The following is a 27,785-nucleotide window of genomic DNA, read 5'->3' as shown; positions in this document are numbered from 1 at the left end:
TTATCATGTCCTCTCTCTTCTGAAAATCTTTTTTCTAAGTGCTTCTCTGGTATTAGTGGTAAAGGCAATCATAAAGGCAGCATCTACTGGTCAACTTCATGGAGCAAAAATGAAAACAGAGGGTCATAGCTGCTGCTATGTGATTGGCATTGGCAAACATTGAGCTTTTGCCACTGTATCTTTTTGCCCCTTTGGATTTATTCTAATAACCACTTTATCTCTACTGAAAGATTCATTCCAACATGTTTACAGCTACAGAAGCCAAATTTTGTGGTCTATTACTCTCATCTCTTCATTCTTTAACATTGGCACCACACTTAGATTTCCTCTGGTATTCTGGTGACAATTCCAATTTTAATGACTTTTTGATCTATGTCAGAGAACATGCTGACTCCCAGTTTTGCATCCCATAGTGAATCCCATCAGGTCCTGCAGATGCTGATTTGATGTTTTCTTGTTCCTCTAATAAGCCTTGAAGTTTGGATGTGATCCTGGCCTTCTATTCCCAGAGAAGTAGTTGCCTTCTGCTCTGTCTGATCTGTTATGCCAATGTAGCTTGTGACTAGCACAAACCAAAAGAGTTGTGGTTTCCCCTTCATGATGGATTCATCAAGCCACTATTCTGTGCTCAGTAGTGTCTGATACAGATACATCTGTTCAATAAATCATAAATCCAGAACTATCAGTAGGCAATAGGCATTTTTCCTGGAAGCATGAGATTTAATTACCTTAGCATATGTAATTCCAGCTTTTATTACCAGTTGTAAAAAACGCATCACCTTAAAAACTGAACCTCAATGTGTGACTTTCTGTCTACTGACAATAGCAAGCCCTGCCTACAAGCATTTTACTGTCATTTTGTTGAATACAAGAAACATCCAGGAATATCATTCAATTAATAAAATAAATAGTTTGAAAGGACACCTCTCCTCGGCTGTGTGCTAAAAAGTCATGAGTGTGCAGCTCACTCACCACATTATGCAGCAGAGACAGATTAACCATTGGCTGTGGAAAGACTGATTGGCTGCTGGTACAGGCATATATGAAAGCCTCAGGAGCTTTTTGCTTTAGCACTCTTCATTCCATGGCCTTTCCGGGTCAATAGGAAGCCCTGATGGCTATTTTGTCCATAAATGAAATAACTTGTAATGATATCTGCAGAACCATGGTTGCATCCAGAAACCTCCATATCCTTGTCTAACAGATGAAACGGGTTTTTTTTTTTTTCCTTCTGGGAAGAGCATTTCTGTGTCCTTGCAAGTTACACTGTAGTCTCCATTTTAAACTTTGGCTGCCACTGCCCTCAAGACAAGAGTGAAATGACTGGTAGGAAAAGCAGCTCACCTGGGAAAACTTTCCAGTCATAGGAAATTCATGGTGTACTGTACCCACTGGCTACAGATATTCCCCTGTGTAGTGTAAATACAGTCCATGAAATGTAGGTAGTGAACCTGGCAGCTGTGGTCCTTGTGTAAGACCTTGTGTAAGTTCCTCTCCCTCTGGAAGCTGGAAGAAATGAAATGCCAGGAGACCCTATCCAGAGACTGTGGTCCATGGAAGCAATCAGCTAAACAGAGTACCCATGTGTTGCTTCTGTGGGAGTCAGTAGAGTTCCTGAAGTCCTGTAGATGCTCCAAATTCAGTCTCTTCTGCCTTATGGTATTTCACTGTTCAAAGTACAAGTGGTGGTCTGGAACCCTTTTGTGCCTATATCTCCTTTGGTTTCACAGTTTTGTGAAACCAACACTTACAAATAGTGCCCTTCATCTTTGACTTTTCTGTAGAACTTTGGGCTGTATTGGTGTAGGGCCTTTGAGAAAGCATAAAAATCCTTCTCTCTCCTTGTTATGTACCAGTCTCAAATTAAAAAATGAATTGTAAAATAATAGGACAGATATTTATTCTTCACAGATCATTCCTCATTGTAGGCTGGGCTCTAGAGTTGCAAGAAATTAGGAGAACAATAATCTCCCTTCTGTTCCTGCATGATCTATGTATTCTTCAGCCAAACAGTGGAAAAATACACTATCCTATTTACCTGGTCTCTCAACCTCTAGCACACATAAATATGTCTCATTCTTCTCTTTTTATTCATTGGTCAGCATAGTTTACCTTATGATGCAGTGTAGTGTCAGCTATTTCTGCTTAAGAGAGGCAAAAAGCCTCAACTGATTGTATCAGCAACATGCCTGCTCTCTAGTTTTTCAAAATCTGTGTCTGTTCTAAACCACCATGGTATATACATAAGACTGTTTAATGTATCCTGCTTCTAGTTTTCCATATTTAGTGATATGTGTTTTTCTTCTCCTACAAGCTTTTAAGCATATTCTAAGAGAAGATCTTGTTGAGAAAACAGTTTTCACACATTTTTTGCAAAGAACTGACCTGCTTTCAGAATGGTCTATTGAGAAGCTGCCTCACAATGACCAAAGAATTTGTGCTCACGTATTCTTCAAACAAATGTTTTAATTCCTCATAATTGAAGAAAGAAACTGATAATAAGGCACGGATATTAGTATGGTGTCCCAGATTATACGATTATATAAATCATCAATACTGAAATTCTATCATTAATTTTAGTATATAAATATATCATTGATATATTATGTTTATGTCTTAATAGTATATGAATCTATTAACGTTAATTTAAGAGAAAAAGTGTTCTGAATTGGTGGTGAGGAAGACTGGTGGTCAAAAATAGGTATCACTGTTTGGTTTTTTAATTCCAAACTGCAATACTTCTTCCATCATGGTTTTTTATGCTTCTTGAAAGAGATTAGAGCACAGGGGTGGTGGTCTGAAAGATAGAATAATAGAATCATCAAGGTTGAAAAGGACCTTCATGATCACTGAGTCCAATTGTCAGTCCTACAACACCTTAATCACTAAATCAACTCCCAGAGTGCCACATCTACTCATTTTTTTAATCCCCCTAAGGATGGCAGCTCCACCATCTCCCTGGGCAATTGGTCTTAATGCATCATCATTATTTTGGTGAAGAAATTTTTCCTAATATCTAGTCTGAACTTTCCCTGATGCAACTTGAACCCATTTGCTCTTGTCCTATCTTTAGTCACTAGGGAGAAGAGGCCAAAACCTGCCTCACTACAGCCTCCTTTCAGGCAGCTGTAGAGGGCAATAAGGTCTCCCCTCAAATCTCCTCTTCTCCAGGCTGAGCAGCCCCAGTTTCTTCAGTCTCTTCTCATAAGTCCTGTTCTCAGACCCCTAACCAGCTTAACTGCCCTTCTCTGCACCCTCTCTACCACCTCAATGCCCTTCCTATACTGTGGTGCCCAAAACTGCACACAGTATTTAAGGTGCAGCCTTGCTCACCAAGGCCAAGTACAAGGGGTCACCTCCCTGGTCCTGCCAGCCACACTGTTCCTGATAGAGGTCAGGATGCTGTTTGCCTTCTAGGCCACCTGGGCACACTGTTGGCTCATGTTTAGCCAGCTGCCAATCAGATGAAGGAGGCAGAATCTCCCTTTCAGCTCTAGAGGGACTCAGCAGAAATATTTCTATTTACAAATTTCAACCACATGTGGTTTTTTCATTAAAAAACAAGTATTTTTTCCCCCTAAATGTTAAAGGTTTCATCAAAAAGAAAAAGTTTAGAAGGAAAATTTATCAAACAGTTGCAGGGCTACTGTGGTAATCTAAATTCTCCAGCAGGTCTAAGGGGGTTCCTAACAGATGCAGCATTAATTAAATTAATTTGAATAGAGGGTTTGGTTTTGGGGAAGTTTTTGCAAGGAAGGGTTCAAAGAATCATATAATGCTTTGGGTTGGAAGGGACTGTAAAGTCTGCCTTGGACAGGGAGACCTTTCTGCCAGTCAAATTTGCTTCAAGGCTCATCCAGCCTGGCCTTGAATGCTTCCAGGGAGAGGCAGCCACAACTCCAGTCCCAGTACTGATCTCTGTGGAATGCCACAGGTCTCTCTTTGGCCATCATCCACTGACCACAGGAGTTGTGGCCACAGTGTGTGACCAGTCATCCAGTTCCTTATGCACTGGCTGGTCCATATGTCATATACATCTTTTTCCAATTTAGAGACCAGGATTATGGGGGGTAATGTTGAATGTTTTGCACAAGTCCAGGTTACATCAGTTGCTCTCCCTTTGATCACCAAGATTTTGACCCCATCGTAAAAGGCCACCAGTTTAGTCATCCATGATTTGCCCTTGGTTATACCCTGATTCTGAATCTGGTCTGCTGTTGCAAATGTGAGTGGACTCAGCCTAATTTAGTTCTCCTGCTTCTAACACTATCAGCTGGGGATATGTCTGCCCATGCGTTTCAGACTCTGCTAATTAAGTTGCAAGACGTATTAGGTCAGATTTATGCTGGAATGGATCTATAACTTCTGAACTAGAGCTGAATTATATCTGATTGGTTTAGAAAATGAACCAAACGACAATGGAGTTCACTTGTTGTTGCCCGGAATGAATCAGGCAGACCTTGTGTAAATGCTTGGTGTGAAATGGAAAAACAAAAAAGATGTAAAAATATGAGCATGAACATGGGTAAGCTCCTCCCCTGACTGTCTCAAATATTTGAACAAGAGGGCATACAGTGAAATGAAAATGAGAAACAAAGCTGATAAAATACAAAATTGCCTACAATTATAATTATCTACAAAATATACAATTAGCCTGAAGAACTCATTGCTACAGGAAATTACACATCTCCACTACAGAAAAAAAGGGATATACTAAGGTTACAATAACATACAGAGTTATTCTAATTAATGCTAACAGTACAGATAACATAATTAAAGTCTCAGGCTACAAGACTAAATCCAGTGACTAATATAAAAGGAATATGTTATCCAATGTGAAGGGTACTTTATTCCGCAACTACCTTAAAAATTTAATTTTTTTTCATGTTCCCTTCTCTTCATTCAGTTAAATACCAGGAACTAAAAAGGATATATTTTTTTAAGATCAGTCTTCAAAGTTGCATAATGTTCTTTTAACACTTATTTTTTATGTATTTTCCTGCCCTTTTGTATTTATTTCTAAAGCATACAGATACAGCTTTATAAAACCACTTTCCGCTTTTCTTGCTACTGCCATTAAAGGAGCTATTGAATAGCAGCATTTTCTCTTTTTTTAATAGTATTTTTATGATAGTTAATGGAAGAAATTGCAGAACTACTCATTTATCTACTTTTCAAAGAGGTTATTCAAATAAAGTTTGAATATAGACCTTTAATAATGTTTTCATGTCTAGCAGTGTTAATTCCTGTTAAAGTGTACTTGTTTCTCTCTGCTATCTTTGTCTTCAGAGGATCTACAGGATATGTATCTTCGGCAGCTCAGGTGCCTTGTAATTGATGAAGCAGATCGAATGGTTGAGAAAGGTCACTTCTTAGAGCTGTCTCAGCTGCTGGAAATCTTAAATGATTCACAATATAATCCTCACCGACAAACATTTGTTTTTTCTGCCACTTTGACTTTAGTCCATCAGACTCCCTCAAGAGTTTTACAGAAAAAGAATGCTAAAAAGATGGACAAGAAGACCAAACTAGAACTCATAATGGAAAAAGTAGGAATAAAGGCCAAACCCAAAGTAATAGACTTAACAAGGAAAGAAGCTACTGTTGAGACTCTCACAGAAACCAGAATCCACTGTAACACCAACGAGAAGGACTATTACCTCTATTACTTCCTTCTCCAGTATCCAGGAAGAACCATGGTCTTTGCAAACAGCATAGACTGTATCAAACGTCTCACTTCTCTTCTCACAATCTTAAATTGTGATCCTCTTCCTTTGCATGCCAACATGCACCAAAAGCAAAGGCTGAAAAACCTGGAAAGGTTTGCTGAGAGAGAGAGGTGAGTTGGTTTTCTACTCTCTAGTTCTCTACTTTCTAGTAGAGATAAAAAGAAATCATCTTAAATGTAGTGGGGAGAAGAAACAGCTCTGATAGAGTAGGAGCAGTTGGGGGAGTTTTCTTTAGATGCAAGTTCCTCATTCATGAGCCCAAGTTATTCAGGCTTAAGGATGAGGTTTCAAAGGATGATTGAGGTGATGAGTTGGAGTGAGTTCTGTGGAAGGCCACCAGGATGGTCAAGAAGCACTGGCTCTGCAAGGGGAGAGTTTGAGGGTCCTGGGTTTATATCACCTGGGAAAAAGACTTTGTTGGGAGTTAATGACAACCCTGCAGTATCTTAAAAGAAGATTACCAAGAAGATTGGATGAGACTGGATGTGGCACTCAGTGCCATAGTCTAGCAACCGCAATGGTGGTAAAAGGGTTGGACTAGATGATCTCTGAGGTCCCTTCCAACCCAGCCAATTCTATGATTCTATGATGTGTCATCAGTCCTAAATTTAAGCATGGAACCAGTACTCAAACAAAGTAGGTAGCTGCTGATAATAGGAGTTTTATCATAGAATCTTACAATATTTTAGTTTGGAGTGGAAGCTCTGTAGATCATCTAGTCCAACCCACCTGTCCAAAGCAGGTCTAACTAGATGAGGGTGCCAGGGACTATGTCCCACTGGGCTGGAATAGCTCCAAGAATTTTCATTTCATGACATCTTTATGCAATTTTTTTCTAGTATTTTACCATCCCTACTAGGTTTTTCCTAGTATCTAAATGAAATTCCTTGTGCTTCATTGAGCTTTCTCTCCAACTTAAGCAAGCAAAGATTGCACAACCTCACCTTGAATGTGCTGTGAGGAGTGAGGAGTGGAGACTTCACTTTCTCCAGTATACCAATGTCTTGTAGTGGGAGATCTAAACTGAGCAGATGGCACAAGTTGCCCAGGTAATGAATAGGGGATCACTCACCTGGATCTGTTAGGTACATCCTTACTAATGCTGCCCAGGAAGCTGTTTGGGTTATTTGCTGCAAAGATGCATTGAGGACTCACTGTCAACTTTGTATTTACCAGGACTTCTATGTGGATAAGCTTTGTGGACCTTCATTCCAGAAGGCTGGGCTCCAGCCAACACTGCTGCCAAGTACCCCATCCTGGATGTAAGACCTTTCTCTCTGCTCTTTTTGAACATCATGAGATTCCTGCTAGACAATTTCTTGAGGTGATCCAAGTCCCTCTGAGTGACAAGCTTATCTCGTAGTATACTGCCTACTATGTCCAGTTTGGTGTCATACCCAAATTTGCTGAGAGTGTATTCTATCCCATCATTCACGTCATTAATGAAGTGCAGATTCCAGTGCTGATCCTTGAAGGACCTCACCAGTTGCTCACTGACAGGTGGACTTTCCACTGCCAATCATGGCTGCCTAAGCCTGACAGTCTAGATAATTTTCTGCCTGCCTTACTGATCACTTATTCAGCCTTTACTTGACAATTTGGTGATGAGAGCATGAACAGTTTCAAAATCTCTCCCCTTGCCCCTAGCACCAGTAACATCATCATAGAAAGGAATGAAACTGGTCAGAGGTGGTTTCCTGTTTTTAAACCTGTACTGGCTTCTTCCTATCATCTTCTTGTCTTTCATGAGCTCAGAAATTACTTTTAAATGCATTTGTTCCATCACCTTCCTAGAGTTTGTGGTAAAGTTGATCTGACTGCATTGTCCTGCTATTTTTGAAGATGTGTGACATTCACCTTTTCTCTAACCCTCATAAACCTCCCGTGTTTTCCATGACCTTCATAAAATTATGTAGAATATCCCTGCAATGATGTCTACCAGTTCCTATAGTGACCTTGGATAGATCCTATCTGGTTATGTGGGCTTGTGTATGTCTTTGTGTATGGCTTTTATTTTCCCTAATCACTCTAGTTCATCTGGGATTTTTTTCATTATTGTTAATCTATTTTTGGTATTGTCCAATATTATAAGGAAGATATATTAGTCACTAGACTTAAGAAGATACTCTTGTACATCTCTCTTTTAGGAGACAATATTTTTACAAAAACTGTAAGACATCATTCAAAATGTATGTGATCAAACCGGTAAGTAAACCACGGGTATATAGCATCCTGGATGTAATACCTTTTATTGTCTTCCATCATCAGTTCTCTTGATTGATTTACTGATTAATATATTCTCATTAGTACCTACATTTGTTGAAAGCAAATAAGGTCATGAAGCCATAGGTAAAAACACTGAGGCTTTCAAAACGAGACACATATTTTATAGCTTTGTAGGGTAACAACTTTAATCACCTCTATCATTTGTGGCAATAAGCCAACAGAGCTGTTAAAGGATAGAGTTTTAATTTCAAAGATCTCATGTAAGACATACGATTAGTGCTCAGAATTACTGACTTATCTGGAACTTACCTTGGTAGCATATTTGTTGGAGTTCATAGAATAGGTCACTTAGCATTAAGTGAAGCATGAAGACAACTGGAATAAACAAGTTATAATGACTCTGAAGCATCTACACTTGCAGCTTGACCTCTCTGTATGTAATCAGTAATGACTGGATGAAATAAAGCTGAAATTATAAAGAACAGTTCAGAGGCAGCAAAAAAAGTCTCTGAATTAAACCAACTAGATGAAAGGTGCAGCAAGAAAAATAAAGTGCACTGATTGTAGCTGGCCAGTCCTTGTTGTCTGTCATCTTAGTTGTCTGCAGATCTTCAGTCCACTTAAAGACAACTGAAACTTGAAGAAAAGTAGGTATTTTATTCTCAAGACAATGACTCTAATTTTATATGATTTGAGATTCTAGTTACTTTATATCTAGGGTCTGGTATACCTAAATTGTTAATTGAAAATCTCCAATATTGAGTAGAACCAAAGAAAGCTTTGAGAACATGTCTGGAAACAGCATCCATCACCATGTTTAAAAATCCTATGGTGAGAAGACACAAGGAGATCTGTAGCAGGATAAAGAATCAGGTGCTGGATTTTGAGGGAGTGATATAGCTAAGATAAAATTCAGTCAGAGCAGTCAAAGAAAGACAATATTTTTCTTTCTCCAAGTTCTTTCACCAGGAATAACTACCTTGTCTGACAACCTTATCTAATCAACAGCCAACTCAAAACACAATAAAATTTCCTTTTCCCAGGCTATGATGTTTCATTACATATATGAAAAAATGCAATTAGGTGACATCTGACACAACAGACAGACGTGGTGAAACTGTCACCTGAGGAAGTCTTTACCTACAAGCTGAACAACAATTCAGGTAATAAGGTTTTTGGAGCTTAGGAGTTTCACTTGCAGCTGATAGATAGGCTTCACAAATTTTGAAGGATCTTTCTCTACGGATTTTTTTGTTGCTCCCAGTAATTTTTTTTTAAAATGTCATCTCTAGGATGCTGGGCAGATATTCACCAATTAGTTTTAGACAGTTCTTGATGAAACTGATGAATTTTTCTATGAAAAAAAATTGTTTGGATTTTGGCAGTTTTTATGGAGGTATTATTTTCTACAGATCAGCATGACTCGAGTGTCAGTAAGTTTTTGTTATAATTTATAAGCTGTGGTGCTTCAGCTTTTCTTAATGATATTAATAGTAACATTAATAACACTATTGACATAGGTAGATAGAACTTATTTATGCTAAAAATCCATTAACTACTTTCTTCAAACAATTAGTGCCCTTTGGGGGTATTGGATTTACTGTGGATACTGATTGTATCAGTTTATCAACTGATTGTATTCAAAATACATTTTTTGTTAAATTAATGAAAGATCATCAGTACTGGCAGATGGAAAATTTCAAAGCAACGAAAATGATCCTAGAAGCATCATTAAAAACTTAAAAGATTTTCTAACAGGGTGACTTTTGTTCCTTCTTGGCCTCCAACAAAGAAAAGTTTTCTAAACACTCTATTGCTGTTTAAATTGGGTTTGACTGTAGTCAATAGCTCTTCATGTGAAAGCAGGAATGAAAAGAAAAAAGGCTGAAATAAACCTGGTGATCTGCTCTTTCTCAACTGACTGAAGTGTGTGTAAAAGGATGTGTGTATATTTTCTTCTGCAGTAGCAAGAAAACCCAATGGAATAAGAGCTTAAATAAATTTTGGGCAAATTGAGTTTAAATTGCATTTATGGGCAAAGTTGATTTCTGTTCCTCGAATGTCTCAGAAGCAACAAAGGACAAGTTTAGATCTGGAAATCATACTAAATTCAGTTGAGCCACAACTCCACTCTGAATTTGGCCCACAGAGCATTTATTAAATATGACTGATATTTTTACACATAGAGGAGAAGCCTCAGAGGACAATTGTGTGTAAATTATCTATTAATTCAGTATCTGAATTACTCTAGGTATTTATGGATCATTTCCAAAATTATTTAACCTACAAAATGAAAAGGAAAATATATAGAATTTTATTCATTTATAGATTATGTTATTTGTTATTGTAATTTCTGTAAATGTTTTGCCTGTGGAAACTCAGAGAAAATGAAGGGAAAATATGGTCTTAAATTTTATATAAAAAATGTTTGTTTTGTGGTATTTTTTCTTCTGTGACAATAATTTTAATGTCATAGGCTTAACTTCTATGAGAAGAATGCTACTAGTCTCCTGAATAAGACAAGGTAGTCTGATCTCTTACATGTAGACTTGTTCTCTCAAGTGTAAAACTTGACATTTTGGGTTTTTTTATTTTATTTTATTTAAAAAATATCATAGATATGAACTTCAAAAATTTAGTTTTGAGATTCAGTTTATTTGTAAAAGTAGTTAAAATATAGTATAAATTACAAAATACTGTAAACACAACTTCATTAGATTCTTTTCAGAAAAATTCCAAATGCAATGGTTTGACTTGGTTAAGATGCTCCATTTGAATTTTATTCAAAAAATGAGGGAGCACTGTTTTCTTGTAAAGAAGCACTTAATGAGAAAATGAGGTTTTTTTAAGTCTTTGCTGTTGGTAGTAATTTGTATGTTTCAGTGGAACGTGGGCATTATGTGTGATCATGTGTGTGGAGTGGAGGAGTTAATCACAAGTCACATCCAGATCCCTGAAGCCTGGAATCCAATTTGGACATACAAACTGATGCAGAAGGGTAATTCAGCAGTGTAATTTATTCCAGATTGCTGCTGCTAAGGAAAAAAACTTGTTTGTACCAAGGAGAAATTTTTATGATATGTGATTTTTTTTTTTTGTAATATTAAGAGAACTGAAGTAATTCAGACTACAGTAACTATTGTGCTCAGTATGTGTAAGTGGATGAGATGAATAGAATTATAGACTCCTAGAATGGTTTGGTTGGAAGGGAATTTAAAGACTATCTTCCACTAGAACCAGGGTGCTCCAAGTCACATTTAATCTGACCTTGAACTCTTCTAGGGAGGGGGCAGTCACAACTTCCCATCCTCACACTACAAGAATTTCTTCCTAATGTCTAACCTAACTCTACCCTTTTCCAGTTTGAAACCATTACCCCTTGTCCTGTATCTACATGTCCTTATAAAAAATCTTTCCGCAGTTTTTCTGTAAGCCTCCTTCAGGTACTGGAAGGCTGCTGTAAGTGCTCCCTGAAGCCTTCTCCAGGCTGAACAACCCCAACTCTCTCATCTTGTCCTCTTTGGAGAGGTGGTCCAACCCTCTGATCATCTCTATGACCCTTCTCTGGACTCAATCCAACTCCAACAGGACCATGTCCTTATGTTGGGGGCTCCAGAACTGGACACTGGACACAGTACTGCAGGGCGGGTGTCTTGTGAGAGTGGAGCAGAGAGGGAAATATTGATTAGCTAAGAAAAGAGTGAGCATAGTCAACTACTACAGCAGCATTGCTTTTTTTGTTGTCATGCTTTAGAAAAGTGGAATAGAGATCCCTTGTGTGTACTTTAATTTTCTTTGAAGTCAATTGGAGTGCTTGGTTACAATGTAAAACCAAAATGAATTCATAGTACAGTTTTAATGATTTTTAAACAACAGAAGAAAAAAATAGCATACCAATCCAGGAATCTGTTCTGGATGTTAAAGCCGAATTCTCTTTTTAGCAGTCAAAGAAATGTGATACTAATAGCCTGCTAAGGTTTTGTTTGGTTTGGGTTTTTTTGTTCTTTGCACACATGCCTAAATAGAATCCTGAGAGCAATTCACATCATACCAGGATCTGTGGAATGGACAAAACAGAATGTAAAGAACAATAATGCTTTAAGTATTACCTAAAAAACACAAAATGAAAGTTTCAGGCATGGGTGCACAATGCACATTACACCTCAGATGTTTGTTTGCTGCAGTCAGCTTAAACCAATATGTGTCATCACTGAAGGAAAATAACCTCCCCTTCTCATTCCTTTTGCTCCTTTTTCCCATGCAGCCCATTCTTTTATGTTTTTACAATACTCCTGTGAATAATGATACTGATCATATATAGCCAAGTGCTGATTCAGCAAAGCATTAAGTATATTAAGATATGTTTCATCTTTTGAGTTTAGTATGATGCTTAAACCATATATCTTTCTCCTTTTTTCTTTCTTTTTTTTTTTTTTTTTCTTTTTTCTTTCTGGTTCAAACTCTTTCCCATGAGAAAAGCAGAGCTCCTCAGTAAATTGTTGTAACTCTAATGGGATAACAACCACATTTACCATAAAATCTGGACTATTCTAACATAGGCTTTTAAAAATAAATACAATTGAAAGTCCTGACAATTCCAGAGTTCTCTTCTCAAATGTTTGGTCCTGCAATCTTGGTTCTGTTTTAACTAGAGCTGGTGGTGGAGATATTCAGCTGTGTGTTCTCCTAGCTGAGAGCCCCTGAGTTAAGTGCCTTGAAGACCAAGCCAAATCAGTGAACTACCTCCATTAGCTTAGGGTGAAATGGTGTTTTTCCACCTCCAGGTCTAGGCTCTTGGACCTTTATAAGTATCGTATGGCAATTCAGCAGAAGATAACAAAAAAGTTTGCTAGAGTGGCACCCTGACCAATTTCCTGTACTCATATTTTGTACCTGTATTCACAAAATTGTTGCTTTTCCTTGGCTTGCTTTTCTCTTTGACTACACTGACAAAAGAGCTAACCATTGAAATAGTATTGGCTATGAACTATGCTCTTAGAAAACACATTTGATGTTCACATATAGTCTCTTGGCTGCCTATATTTATGCCCATCTGCTAGGATGGCACTCTGCCGGCATACACAGTGGCATGCCAGTTTTTTGGGGCAAGGAGTGCCAGTCACAAGTGGTTTTGCACAGGCAAGCTGCTGAATGCTTCAAGCACCATCTCTTTTGGAAGAATAATTTCTTTTGTTATAGGATTGTCACACTGTTGCCATAGGGCTCTTTAAACCGTTTTTAGCTTTGTGTCCTAACACAATACTTGACTGTTGAGGAGGAACAGAAGAGGCTGAAGAGCACTTGAGACCAGCAAGTACCTTTTGAAATGTTGTCTGATTTAGATGCATATGTAGCACTGATTTTTTTTTAATATAAAACCTATGGATATGTTGAACAAGAGCACTGAATGGTTCTGAATTTATGTATCTCCTCTTTACACAATTGAATTGAACACAATTCCCACCTCTGTGTGTCACAGAAATTCTTGCCAGCATGGGATATGTGGTATAATCAATTAATCACAAAGCTTCAGTGTTTTCACAACAGTCAATAACCAATTAAGTAATTCTGAGCACAAAGTTTTCTCAATCAAAGTGGAGGCATATGGGGACAGGAATGTGAGGTCAGATCATAAAGAGAGAGAAAATTTAATACAGGATTTGAATTTAAAAAGAAATCAATGAGCTGGAGAAAAATAGCATGACTTTCCAAGGAGTGCAACTCAGGAAAAATAAGAGGCTTTCGGCAAAGATGACCACCAATGATGAGGGATGAGGATGTGAAGAAAATGGAAGAGACTACTGCAGTTTAGACTTAAATAATTTTATTAAATTAAATTAAAAAAGCTTATTGTAAGTTAAAAATTTGTTCATTTTACATATGTTTTCCATGATATCTAGCTTGAAAAGAATTGGTGTTTCCCTTCTGCTTCAGGAATGTTTTGCAGTCTCAAGGAATATCTTTGCATTGGATGAGTGAGCCAGACCCTAGGATAATTGCTGGTCAGGAGTGGTAGAGAGGTCTTTCTCATTCTCACCAGAAGCGCAATCCATAGTAGTGTTAACATGTTTATTCTTGAGGAAAAAATGATGTATTTTGAACAAGAATTTTGTGTTCAAAATCTGTATTGATAGAGAAAAACTGTAATTGGTAAACTCTCCAAGACTGTTAGATTCAGAGAAGTGGCACAACTAGAATCAGAGAAATTACTAAGTCATAACAATACAAACTCTACAGAAGTTTATTTATGATTTCATTGTAACCACTTAAGCTGCCTTTAAAATACACTGAGGAACTCACATGTTAGAGCTTTCCCAGTCTTCTCTGTGGCCCTATACTATCCTAAAGAAACACTTTTGATTTTTTTCTTTTAATTTTATTTATGTCTATGTTCCATTTTTCCTTTTCAATATTATAACCTAGTTTTCTTCCTCACCAAATCATTTGCCATATTTAGGGGTTTCTCATACACTGGAAACTTTCTTCTGAACTTGGGGTCTCAAAACAAGTTATTTCCTTCTTCGGAACACTTTCAAAGCAGACCATCTTATTGGTTTAGTAATGCTGCTGGGGTGTGGAAAACTTAACTTTATGTCCTCTGCCTTTCTTACCCAGAAAATTCACAGTACTTTCATCAAGAAACATCAAGGAACAGCCAGCCACTACAGACAATGTATTCTTTCTTGACAAAGATAGAACTGACATTTTGGTTTCACATTATTGCTTCTAACTGGGCATTCACAAGCCTTATAGTAATGTAGAGACCTCAGGGATTGCACTGGACTTCCAATCTTCTACATTTTGCATTTAAATACAGATGACTCAAAATCATTTAACTATCATATTCCCAGCAACTACACTGATGGATGATTATCTCATTACCTTTGTAGATTTGGGACATAGAGTGATAGTTAAATTCTTTTCCTCTTTCTAAATTTCCTTGCTTATGTAATCTATCACTATCCAATTCCTACTGGCCACAACAAAGCCAGTGAAGTTACAGCTGTAGAGGGAATAATGATGCTTATTATAGCTGAGAGTGTGTAGTAGTTTCTATTCCACAACTTTCTGAAGCTGAAATTGTCAAGCCTTTGTCCAAGAGTGGTCTTATTGCTGAAAATATACTCAATAATGGTTCAGAAAATTTTCAATATGAGGAGAAAAACTACTTTGCTGTTATAAAAATTAGGCCTCGTAACTTTCTGAATGGTTATGCAACCAAACTATCCCATAATAATGTTGGAGGTTGGCATGGAAACCACACTCTGAGGAGAAAGGCATTTGGATTCATTCTTCTGGCCTTGTAACTTACATAGCAATTTACACTTCTGCAACTCTGAAAAAAACCCACAAGTATTTAAATAATTTTGTGCCTCAACTTGAAGAGTTAAACATGTTAATTCATTACTTTTGTAAGTATTTTCATTACATTTATTTAATTGACATGACCACAAAATGAGAAGCTGCTTCTATGCATCAAGATGAAGCATGAAACAAAATTTTTGCAAATACGATTATCTCATTCAAGGGAACTGAGAACTCAATGACTAAACATGGTGAGGGGGAAATGGAAAATTAAGTTGTTAGTGCTCTGGCAACAATTACTATGAAAAATTAATTTTCAGTACTGATTGCTGATTTAGTGGGTCACAATTATGCCTTTAATATACTCAGTTGCACTTTCAGACTCCAAGACATTTAAAAGATGGTGTTGCACTAAGATGAAGCATGTTAGCTTTCTGCTGATAGATTCAGTATAAATTTACATAATTCCATTAAAGCTGATGGAACGGCATTGATTTAAACTGGGAAACTGATTCTATCATAACAGCTATGCCTTCAGAATATGCTCACACCTACTCCAGCACATCACAAGTTTCTTAAAAGCTTCCATGTGGCGCCCCTAATGCCTGCATTTACAGTGTCACTCATAGGAAAAAGGTCGTGCATTAGATTAGGCAGAGACACACTCAAAGGTATTTCTGCAATGTGGTAAGGTTGTTGAGTGGACAGAATGAGAACAAAGCACTCGCAGTAGATTACCATAGAAACTTGCAGTGCAGCTCCTGAAACAAAATAAATAGCAAGTGTAGAGAAGCTGCATTGTTGGGATGATTGAGGATGATCCCAAGAAGCTTCAAAAACTTTCCATGCAGAAATAGGCTTAAAAATTTAACACTAGAAAACTTGAATGTTTAACTGTTATAGATACAGAAACAGACTACCCTAAAACCTGATACTTTCTGTCTTATGTCAGCAACTCATCTGCTAGACATTGGCAAGATTGTTGTGAGGCATTTGCAATATAACCCCTAAAGTGGGCTGCTGGTGCTTTGCAGAAGAGGTCCTGAAATAATGACTGGCTTCTGCTGAGGCCGCTGGATCCACAGTCACCTTTTTGATGAGAAAAAGATACAGTAATTGCATAGAATAATAATTACTTTATTTGCAAGGTAGTGCAGGGATGGGTTTCTGAACATGATTGTATGTAGCATGGCTAATGGCATTTGTCCTATGAAACTTTGTATGTCCAGGTTTCAGATGTCTTCAGCATTACTGTGGGTTGCTGTTCTTTACCAGCTGCCCATTTGCAAGGTGTTGCTTCACAGAGAGAACAAAATGAAGCAATGGCTTCTGAAAGGCAAGTGCAATCATAGACTGTAAAGCAGAGTCAAAGCTGCCTCTGTCCCTGACTCACTTTAAAGACAGTTAAAAGAAGAGCTGTTCCTGCAAAGTCATTGCATCCAATGATGAAAGAGTGATTTAGGCCATCACCCAGACTTTTTAGATTTAGATTTATTAATTTTTTAACTTAATTTTCCTTTAAAGGATGTATACAGTCACTGTACTGTGCTGAGGAATCCTGACAATGTACTCCAGGAGACAAGGGTATTTTGAGTGGTAAATTTCTGTTTAAACATACGAAACCTGAAATTTTGCATTCCCTCTCTGACTTGCAAATGCATGAAAAGGTTTTCAAATTTATTTGGAAAATCACTCATTGACTTTGTATTTCTAACCTGGTGAGAGGTTTGGTCCAAGAATTGCACAATGGCATAGAGCAAGCCAGACAAAAAGAGAAACAAGAAGAAAGCGAGATGATAAAAATCTGTGGGAGAAATAGATAATCCATATGTGAACATTTTTACAATATAAATATCCTTTTATAGAAATTTATGTAATAACTACCTCATTATCTTTCAACAACGCATTCTTTATACCCACTCCTTTTGGTACCTGACACTACAGTATTGTACTTATAATAGTGTAGGAATTCCTGTATACTCTTTGTTACAGCTTGGGGCTGTTTAATTAGTTGCCTGAAAAGAAAGATAACGTCTTATTATTTGTCTGGGGATAGTCAACTTATCCTGTGTGAGGAGATAATCACTTAACTCTGGAGTGGGAAGAAATCCTGCAATTACCACAAAGCTAAAAACAATCCTTTCTTCCATGGAAGGTTGCTAGTCCTGAAGACAAAGACACCTTCCGAGACTTGGCTATCATTAAAGTCTTTTGGACACTGTGAGAATCCATTTTACAGAAGTTATTCTTTCATGTATTTTTAGAACAGTGACAACTGACTTCTCCATTCATTTGTTTCATGTTGCAGTCTTAAAATTCCGCTTGTCTGCAGGATTCATTAGTGGTGTCTTTTTTATGTACACACATGTTCAGGCTTTCTGTGTGGTCTCCTAGAAAATATAAACCTCCTTCCTATCTGATTGAGAATTTGGCATGATCAGCCATTACCTTGACTTCTATACCCCTCTGCTAAAAACTTTTGCAGCATTGAAGAGTGTGGAAATACTGACCCCATTTCTTATATTCTTAACTTCCAGGATAAATACTAGGTTAAACCATCAGAATTCAGCTTCCTTACTAAGAACTACATGACAGTCCTGCAGAACTGGCAGTCCTGCAAGAAATGTGCTCAACTGTAGATCTGATAAATCACTCAGTGTGCTTCTTACCATATTCTACTCCAACACTGCTGAGGCTCAACAGCACCATTTGTATCTTAGTAATCCCAGAGTAGCAACTACCTACTGTAATGGAATTCTAATTATTGTTAATAAGAATGTTTTTGGTTTTTCTTAGAATGCTTAGATCTGATTTATCAGCCATTTTAATGCCTATATGTTTTTGAACTTTGGAGAGATCAATTGCTTTAAGCAAGCTGCACCAGCTTTTCCAGACTTGTAGCTGGAACACATAAGCAAGTTGCAACACAATAAGGTGTGGAGACATTGAGGAAAGGCTTCCAACGTGACACTACTGCATAGAGCAAAATGTCCATACTGGATCATAGAATCATAGAATCATAGAATCATAGAATTGGCTGGGTTGGAAGGGACCTCAGAGATCATCGAGTCCAACCCTTTGACCACCGTTGCGGTTGCTAGACTATGGCACTGAGTGCCACATCCAGTCTCTTTTTAAATATCTCCAGGGATGGAGAATCCACTACTTCCCTGGGCAGCCCATTCCAATGCTTGATCACTCTCTCCGTAAAGAAATTCTTTCTAATATCTAACCTAAATTTCCCCTGGCACAACTTAAGACCGTGCCCTCTTGTCTTGTTGAAAGTCGTCTGGCAAAAGAGACCAACGTCCACCTGGTTACAACCTCCTTTCAGGTAGTTGTAGAGAGCGATGAGGTCTCCCCTGAGCCTCCTCTTCTCCAGGCTGAACAGCCCCAGCTCCCTCAGCCTCTCCTCATAGGGTCTGTGGTCGAGTCCCTTCACCAGCCTGGTTGCCCTCCTTTGGACCTGCTCCAGGACCTCAATATCCTTCCTGAACTGGGGGGCCCAGAACTGGACACAGTACTCGAGGTGTGGCCTCACCAGGGCTGAGTATAGGGGCAGAATGACTTCCTTGGACCTGCTGGCCATGCTGTTCCGGATACAGGCCAAGATGCCATTGGCCTTCTTGGCCACCTGGGCACACTGCTGGCTCATGTTCAGCTTCCTGTCAATCCAGACTCCCAGGTCCCTTTCTGCCTGGCTGCTCTCCAGCCACTCTGTCCCCAGCCTGTAGCGCTGCATGGGGTTGTTGTGGCCAAAGTGCAGGACCCGGCACTTGGCCGTGTTAAACCTCATCCCATTGGAATCAGCCCAACTCTCCAATCTCTCCAGGTCCCTCTGCAGAGCCCTGCTTCTGATGCTTCCTGATGAATCTCCTCAAAAATATCTAGCAGTTATTATTGGCACAAAATGGCTATTAATGTATAAATAGTTCTCCCCTATTTCTGTTAGGGGAGGAGAATGACAAAGTCATAGTTTTTCAAAGGAATCTCAGAAAAACAATAATTCAGGGAATACTTGGAAGTCCAATACAGCTGAAGATTCCTCCCAGACATTTTATGCTGTGAATCTGTGAATCAGAAAAGAATCTTTACTTTTTTCCTACCGGGAACTGTTAATTCATCAGACCTGAATTGTTTTGTGGAAATCATGGCTTTGAGTAGACGGGTCTTGTAAAACACTGCCTTCTGGGCAGTTGTTGAAGCTTGACTGGTTTTCTCTCTCACCTGGCCCTACACCAGCTGCATAATGAGCTGCTGGGAGATCTCTTTCCAGGTTTCAAGCTTCCCAGTAAATTAAACTCCTATTTACTATAACATCTGGGGAATTCCTCCAGGCAGACCATCCCACCCCAGAGCTGGTGCTCCATTGCCTTTCACAGTAAATTTCAAAATGCTATTTTTCTTCTGTCTTACAAAGCAAGCTAAGAATGAAGTTCTGAGATAAGATTCTCTTTGAAGCAGAACTCCATCCAACTCAGCCATTTTAAGCCATAGTTGTCTATACTCTGCTTGCAGTAAATATCTGGGGACATGCTTGACCTTGTATTATGTCCTGGCTCCCTCCAGACAAAGCCTTTTGCAATGCACCTGTTTTATCTAGAATACTGGTACCATGTGCAGCAGTCCTTTTGACCCAGGCCAGACTTCTTTGGTATCTGCTGGAAAACTAAAGCACTTGCAGGTAGAGTGGATGAGGTGCAACAGACACAAGGTATAATAAATGATGTTCTCACTGAACATTAAAAAAACACATAAAAACTTGAAATATGTTGGCTAGAACACTCTTGGAATCTCCATCCCTAGAGATTTTCAAAACTCAACTGGACAAGTTTCTGAGCAACTTGATTAATGAGGGCCCTGTTTTGAGCAGAGGTCACAGGGTCTTTCTGGTCTAAATTATTCCATGATTCAGTGAATTAATAACTATAGGTGGAGTACACTTCTCACAGGAAACACCGAGTGCTACATTCAGAAGGTTTAGATTCACCCAAGTTCAATAAGGAGGAAGAATGTATCATGTTAGCATGGTGTTATCTCATTGACACTCAGAACATACTGACTTTAGCCCTTATGGACCAAAAGACCTGCAAGATCTGCTTTCAAGTAATGTGATTGACTCTGTAGCTCCCCCTTAGAAAGTTACTTAAATTATTCATAAATCAGGACAAAATGTCACTGGAAGGATGGAGGAACTTGTGGATGAATCATTGTTTGTAAAACAATCTGTACAACTAAAGAAGCATTTCAAAGCAAAATAAAAACAAAAAGTTATTCTGCCAAGCTCTGTTCCACTCTGTGAAAACAGACAGGAGAATTTTTGTCTTTAAGTGGAAAGTATTACCCTTTTGCTTTGGTATGTATATATGCAGTTTTAGACAGATAAATATATTATAGCTAGGGATATATTTACTCCATTTTCTGGAGTTTATATGCTTATACCTTGAATAGATCTGGCAGACTGCCACATGCTCTTTCTCTGTACATAAAAGCCCTGATAATGATAAAGGCATACAAAATTCAAAGTATTTGTTGTTTTTAACTAGACATCTTAATAACTGCAGTCCACCTTTACTGCAAGAACATTAGTAGTGAATGATATTCATCTGAGATTTTGACCAAGGCACACCAGTAGCTTATTCTACTGATTTTATTTAAATATTCTCCATGTAGGAGAGGTTGAACACATTAACTGGAAAATTAATTATATTTTTGAATTTCAGATTTTAATATATGCCTGAAAACTGTATGCAAATCTAGTAGGAAAAATGTTTATTGGTGCTGGAAATGGGCCATAGTAGGATAGACTGCTACTTTCCCATTTAAGATAAGCAATCATATTTTAGTTAATAATCCTGGGGAGCCAGCCAACCTAATCCTATTTTATTCATAAACTTGATTCCCAGTAAGCCATATATGTTGTTATTCTAGCACTTTTGGAGGGTTTGTGGTTGTATATACAGCAAAAATTATTCAGTCTTGGGAGTAAAGTCTTCTGCATTCTAACAACATATATATAAAGTTTTGGAGCTCTGCCCTAAAGGAGAGACATATTGGTGTTAAAATCAGCTCAAGGAATTGTGGTGCAATTCTTAACTTTAACAATTGAGATAAACAGTAAAGTGAGAGTTTAACACCTTAAGAAGTCATAGGAGAATTTTAGGTTTTTATTATGAAAAGTGATTCTAACAAGAAGTGCCTTTATGTGGCTCTATCTATGTTGAAAAGCCTTTTAGCATGTGCTTCTTTGATTTATAACCCTTGGACTACATATCTGGCACTGAAGAGAGTCTGAAAATGTTCAGATCATTGGTTCAGGATGGGGGTTATATCTGTGAGAAGCAATTGGCCATCTTCACTGAATAGGGGGCTTTGAACCTGGTGTGTAAGTCCAGACACTGCTTTCAGCACTTCATAGAGCCCTCTGTGGTCACCTGTAACTGCACATAGCTCAGTCTTTTCTGCCAGGCTGATCCACCACTTGTTCTGGAAGTCTTGAAGTTTCTGTTGGAGCTTCCTGCATGCAAGACAAATGGCTGATTTTCTTACATGGCAAGATGGCTCAGCAAGGTGTGCTTGGTGAGCAGTTCTCTTCTTTGGCAACAATTCTTGTATCTCTTTGTTGTTTTCATCAAACCAATCCAGAGGACTGCAGGATGCTATTTTTAATGTGTAGCCAAAACACTTCAGGAGAGGGATCTGTGGGATGATCTAAAAGTCTAGCTTGAAGAAACAATCTGGAAATTGTTTCTCACTGTATCTTTTTGAAAATCATTAACTTTGAGCTTTCTCCTTGGGATGCCACTCCTGTTAGGTTTGGGCTTAAAGTAGAGGGCAGAAGGCAGAGGTCTGTGTGACATTCTGCACTGGGCATCCCTTGGGTATGACAGACATCGCCAACATTTCTCAGGTGCACTAAGGCAGAGTCAGTGAGGTGCCAGTGCTTGGATTGAGGATGCATCCAGGTTGTCTTCAGGCTGTCTTTCTGTTGGAGGATAGTGTTGGTAATGGTTAGCTACTGCTCAGCACAAAACTCTAGCGGGAGGCATCTGTTGTCATTACAGTTTCCAACACCATGCTTGCCTAGTACTCCTTTCCAGGCTTCATAGTTCTTTCCTACTCTGGCGTAGGAGAAAAAAGAGCACAGAAAGAACCATGCCTTGGCTGTCCCTTCACAGGAGACTTTCTGCTGTGCCTTTTGCAACCACACTGCCACATTGGCCTTATCAGCCATCAGCACGTTTGCAGCAAGTGTGTGTGAAGATTCTGAAATCTTCATTCGCAAAGCCAAGTCATTATCTGATATACAGTATTTATACAGGCCAGGACTGCAAGGAGATGACAGACCTATCTCTGGTGTTGGAACCATCCTGAAGATGTTTGTGCAGTAGCCCTCCTGAGCTAATTGTCCTGAGGAGATAGATATCTGGAGTAATTAATCATATTGACTGTATTTTGATACATTTATCTTTGATACGTGTTAATGTGGCTGTTTAAAACTCTGGAGAGCTATCATATTTCAGATGTCTGCAGGAGGCAAGGGTATGCTGCATGGCAAATTCCCAAGTATAATGAAGCTAGCTGTTGGGATGGAGTCTTGGAAAGGAGAGGAGACTACCAAAGACACATTGAAAACACAGGTTGCAAAAGAAGATTCTTTGTACGTCAGCAGGGAAGAAATCGATAAGTTTCTCTTAGACCAGTGGGCTTGCTGGACTTCTGAATACAAGTTATGAAAGGCAGGAGAGGGAAAAACCAGATGACCTTGTCCTGAGTCCAAAAGTTAGATTTGATAGAAAATATACATTTCATTGTTTTTGGCTGGTTCTTTGGATTCATTCTACTGAATTAAAGGAAAATGTTTCAAAATGTTGTGTGAACTCATGTCATGTTTGTCTTAAGGTATGGTCAAAATTTTTCTGGCAAGTCAGATGAATACAGTTTAGTATGTTGCCACCCCAAGTTTCCTGTGTTCTCTCTTTGCTGCTGATTATCATCCTTTTAGCAAAGCTCAGCAAAATGCAGCATGTGCCTATGTCCTCGATGATCCAATTTAGCACCCTCTGCAGCTATCCCAGATCTCAAGCAAACAATAAAAAAATTATGTACCTAGAGACTTTGAAACAGGACTGTTTCAAGAAATCAGGACCTTCTAGTACACGTGGTCTGAGGAGCAGCACTCTCAGCAGTGCATACATACAGAGGAATGAATAGTGATGATACCAGAGCTGTGTGTACCACATACATGGTATCATCATGATGGCTCATCATCTACATCTGTTATTTAATGGGTTATTTGCCCCTCCCCCCAAGCATCCTGCACTAAACAGGGTTAGAGTGAGGGTATTGGATGAGAAAGGTCCAGAACAGTGAAACTAGATCAGGTCCAGCCTGTATTTGGCTATACTCAAACATGCTCTGAACAAAACAGTCAGATGAGCTCAGGATCTTACAGGTAGTAGCCTTGATTTAAACTGAGAATTCCTCCATGCAGCTGTTATTTAAAGTCAGCATAAATTTTCTTGGTGGTTTACCTGAGGAATCAACCGTATAAAAGCTATTCCCCAGTTAGTCTTAATTATTTGCTGAATTTATACTTTTCAGTGTGCTTCAAATCAACCTCTAGCTCAGCTCTATAAGGAACTGTGAAACTGTTGAGATTAAATGCAATTCACTTGGTTAAAGTCAATAATCCCAGTAATAAAAAAGGGTTTGTTCTTTAGATGAACAGGAATTGGCTCCCCATATAGTATCTGCTTCCTTCAAATAAATGCATGTTTATCCCAGAGCCATAGTTTTCTATCAGTATGGGAATATGTCTGTCTCTCCCTATGTTGATCCTCTGATCTTTCACTGTGTTATGGAGGTCTGAACAGTTCCTTAAGAAACTTCATCTGTAGTGTCACGGTTTAACACTGGCCCGGCTAGCTCAGTCGGTAGAGCATGGGACTCTTAATCCCAGGGTCGTGGGTTCGAGCCCCACGTTGGGAATGCCATTCCTCAGATGCTCTCTTGATAGCTGAGACCCAGGCCCGACAAGGGGCTATGACAGCATCTTCACACTCTCGTACAGTTTTAATCACATCACCCACAGTTGTATCTATCTCTGCAGGAACCCATAGCATTACTGATAGTGTATGATTAAAAGGTGGTGGTGCAGCATGCACAAACCTTTGCATCATAGGTTTAGGGCATGGTACGTGATAGGGATCTTCAATGTCATCATTATCATAGATCAGATCTCGTACAGCCAATTCTTCGAGATACCTGATAGCTTTTCCAAGTCTGCGTGCTTTGATCTGTGGGCAGTCTATTTCCTCTTTATAGGGATATCTCTCCTTTACAGCTGACAAGAGTCGTTTCCACAGGCTGGTAGTTCCAGCCTTTTCCCCAAATGCCCGATCAATACCTGCATCTTTGGCCAGGGATCCCAACTGCCTGGCTTCCTTCTATGAAACACCACTACACCATGCACGATGATATACATCAGTATTGAGGACAATATTGCAATGATGGTTCTTAAGCATTTCTTACGGAAGAAAAACCACATATTAACAGCAATTCCAGCTGCAAAAAGACAGATCGCATACCCTAAATACCAGAGGTACGGCATGATTGGTTTAATCTCCAACCCTGTGAAATTTCCAAAGAACAAGGTCTGATTCCAGCTCAGGAAAGCCATTCTTTCACTGGAGTTGGAATTCAAACTGTTCAGACAATTTAGTCAAAATTTAAACTGGACTCGAGCCAATTAGCTCGAGCCCCCCGTTGGGCGCCAATAAATCTGTCACGGTTTAACACTGGCCCGGCGATTAAACCGAATAACAGACGCTCTCTATTAATCTCTCTCTCTCCTTGATAGAGAAAGGAGAGAGAATAAGGGAGAGAGACTTATGGGTTGGAAACTAAACTACACAACTTTAATGAACAGTAATGATAAATAGGAAAAATTACTAAATATATACAAATATACAGGAAAATGGAAACCACATTCCTCCCCCCTCTCCCCCAATAACTCTCACGTCACCACCGAGGCTGTAGGGCAGCCCTGGGAAAGTCCAGGCTGGACTCCTGGAGTCGGCAGCAGTCGGGAACTGGAGGCAGGAACACACACAGATATGGGCTGGCACGGATCAGGACCACAGGCAGATGAACAGACAGGATCCTTCCAGGATGCCGGGTGAAGGAAGGGAGGAAGGGAAAAGATCCGGAAAAGATCTGGCTCGGCCCTCGTGATGCCTCAAATTTATACTGAGTGTGACGTATATGGGATGGAATACTCTGTTTGGTCAATTCTGGCATCTATCTTGTCTGTTCCTCCCCAAAGGAGGGTTCAGGTGGGACCTCTGTATCCTCCTGGACGGTAAAATATTTTCCTCAGAGCTGAGCAATGTCCTTGGCTTTGCATACCAGTCTCTAGCAGTAACTATAAACATCAAGTGTTATCAATCCTAGAAGCACACACACTGTCTGAGAAACTTGCTGTTAATTTCACCAAGTGCAACTACTTACAAGGGACTTAGCTAAAAGTAAAAGTACAGAAACAGAAAATCACCTTTATCCTGGCCCAAACCAGGACATGTAGTATGAAGTCTCAGCAGTTAAAATAACCTAGATATTTTACTAGAACCATTTACTAGAACCTGTTTGCAAGAAATATTAGAGGAAAAATAGTCATTTTTCAAGGATATGGCAATATGTTTAATGGAGTGGAGTGAAGTGACGGAAGGCAAAATGTTATATACGTTTTGATGACTCTTCCATTCAATTAAAGTTTCCATTTCTTGGATATTATGGACCTGGGAACACTACTAACTTATTTGTTGTATCCAGATTTTTTTTCATCCTAAAAAAGTTCAGGAAACAGTTTGAACTGGTTGCCCTGAAGGGTCTGTTGTGCGAGGCAGTCAAGGCAGGAATCATATAAAAGTCTTCACAGCTGCACTGAAACTGGGGGACCTGGCAAATGGCTTTCATACATCCCAGAAGCCATCAGCTCCTTACAGGGCAACTAACACCTTTAAATTAACTTCTGGTAAAGAAAGCTTTAAACATATATGAAGTTTATGGCATGAGGGGCAGCTATATACAACTCTATAAGGAAACAGATATCTTAAGGGACACCCAAACAATCCTGATCATCACTTACCTGTCACAGCTGCTGTCACCAGGCTGCATCCAGTCATGGTTAAGTTCCTGCCCTAATTTTAGTGGGGCAGCTTAGACACCCAGTAGTAGCATTATGGTGAATGTGGCCAGTACTGATGGCCTCTCTTTTTCCTTCTCAGCCCCATAGCACCACATTTGATGAACCCAGACTATTTATCATTTCCACATATTAGTTTCACTGTTTCAGTTTTATTTTTTAATTCTCAATTTTATTTAAGTGAAACCAACGGTTGTCTACTTGAGGCTGAACCAAGGTTTCTTTTTTTTTTTTTTTTTTTGAGGGAACATTTTTCTCTGCCAAAGTTGACTGAAGGCAAAACTGCATTGAGAAAAGTAAATTGTGTGCAGATCTGTATGAAACAGTCCTGAGGTTCCATACCCTAATGTGAGTGCCTCATGAAATGTATAAGAGAGGTCAGTTTTATCAGAGTCCCTGAGGGTATAACTGGAGTACCTCCTCTGGTACCTCAGGCCATCTGCTATGGCATCTAATAACCTTGTGAGAGCAATGAACAGCTCAGACTGTGATTTAGGGCTGTGGTCTGACTGCCTATTCTGGCTGCTATATGAAATGAAATTGCAATTACAGTGTCTAAATTCAGAAGAGAAATGAGCAATTCAGACCTCTGGGCACTGTGTTCTGCCCGTGGAGCAGAGTGGAGGCAAGACTGAGACCACCAGCAGGAGCCATCTGAGTGTGATGCTACAGAAAATTAGGATCTGGAAGTCCCAGCACAGCACAAGATCTGAATTACTTACTTTGAACTTAGGTGCTGTTACTGTCTCTTCATCCAAATTAAGTATTGTAACAGGCAGGCTGAGAACAGGCTCTTCCTCCCCTACTACTCTGCTGGGATTGTGGAAGGAAGAAGGGAGGGAAGGCATGAGAGGAAAGGCCATCTGTGCATCCCATCAAGCAGTGAAATGGGGGGAAAAGATCCCACTGCTTTCAGCTCTGTTTCCATGAGTGCAGAAGTGCTGACTGGGATAAGACAGAGAAAGAGTGATGGAGAGTGAAATTGAAAAGGAGAGAGAGAGATCCATGGAAGTCAGTGGGACTTTTGCCACCAACCATAATGGGATTATGATTTAGGCCAGTCTGTGGAGATTTTAATGAGTCAAATGAAGTCAGCTATATGTGTAGACTCCTTTTTCAATACCCAGCATGCTAAGTAAGCATACCAAATCACATCCAGTGTCCATTATCCAAACGATTTCATTATCCCCCAAAGAGCACTTCTCTCCTGGCAGGGCTGTGTGACAGGCTGCCTCCCAAAGCACTCTGCAGCTTGTGGCAGAGGGGAGATTATGATTAGACTGAAGTACAGGAACTCTTGCAAGTCACTCAAAAATTGT

General features: G+C 39.2%; 1 non-coding gene across 1 annotated transcript; it reads left to right on the top strand.

Moving 5' to 3' along the window:
- Window positions 1-24,178: 24,178 nt before the first annotated feature.
- On the top strand, window positions 24,179-24,251 carry TRNAK-CUU. Its single transcript has one exon. It is a non-coding gene; the product is annotated as a tRNA-Lys (tRNA).
- Window positions 24,252-27,785: the final 3,534 nt, after the last annotated feature.

The sequence above is a fragment of the Calypte anna genome, chromosome 1, assembly GCF_003957555.1.
Source record: "Calypte anna isolate BGI_N300 chromosome 1, bCalAnn1_v1.p, whole genome shotgun sequence".
In the NCBI taxonomy this organism is placed as follows: Eukaryota; Metazoa; Chordata; class Aves; order Apodiformes; family Trochilidae; genus Calypte; species Calypte anna.
This window is presented reverse-complemented; position numbering and strand designations above follow the sequence as displayed.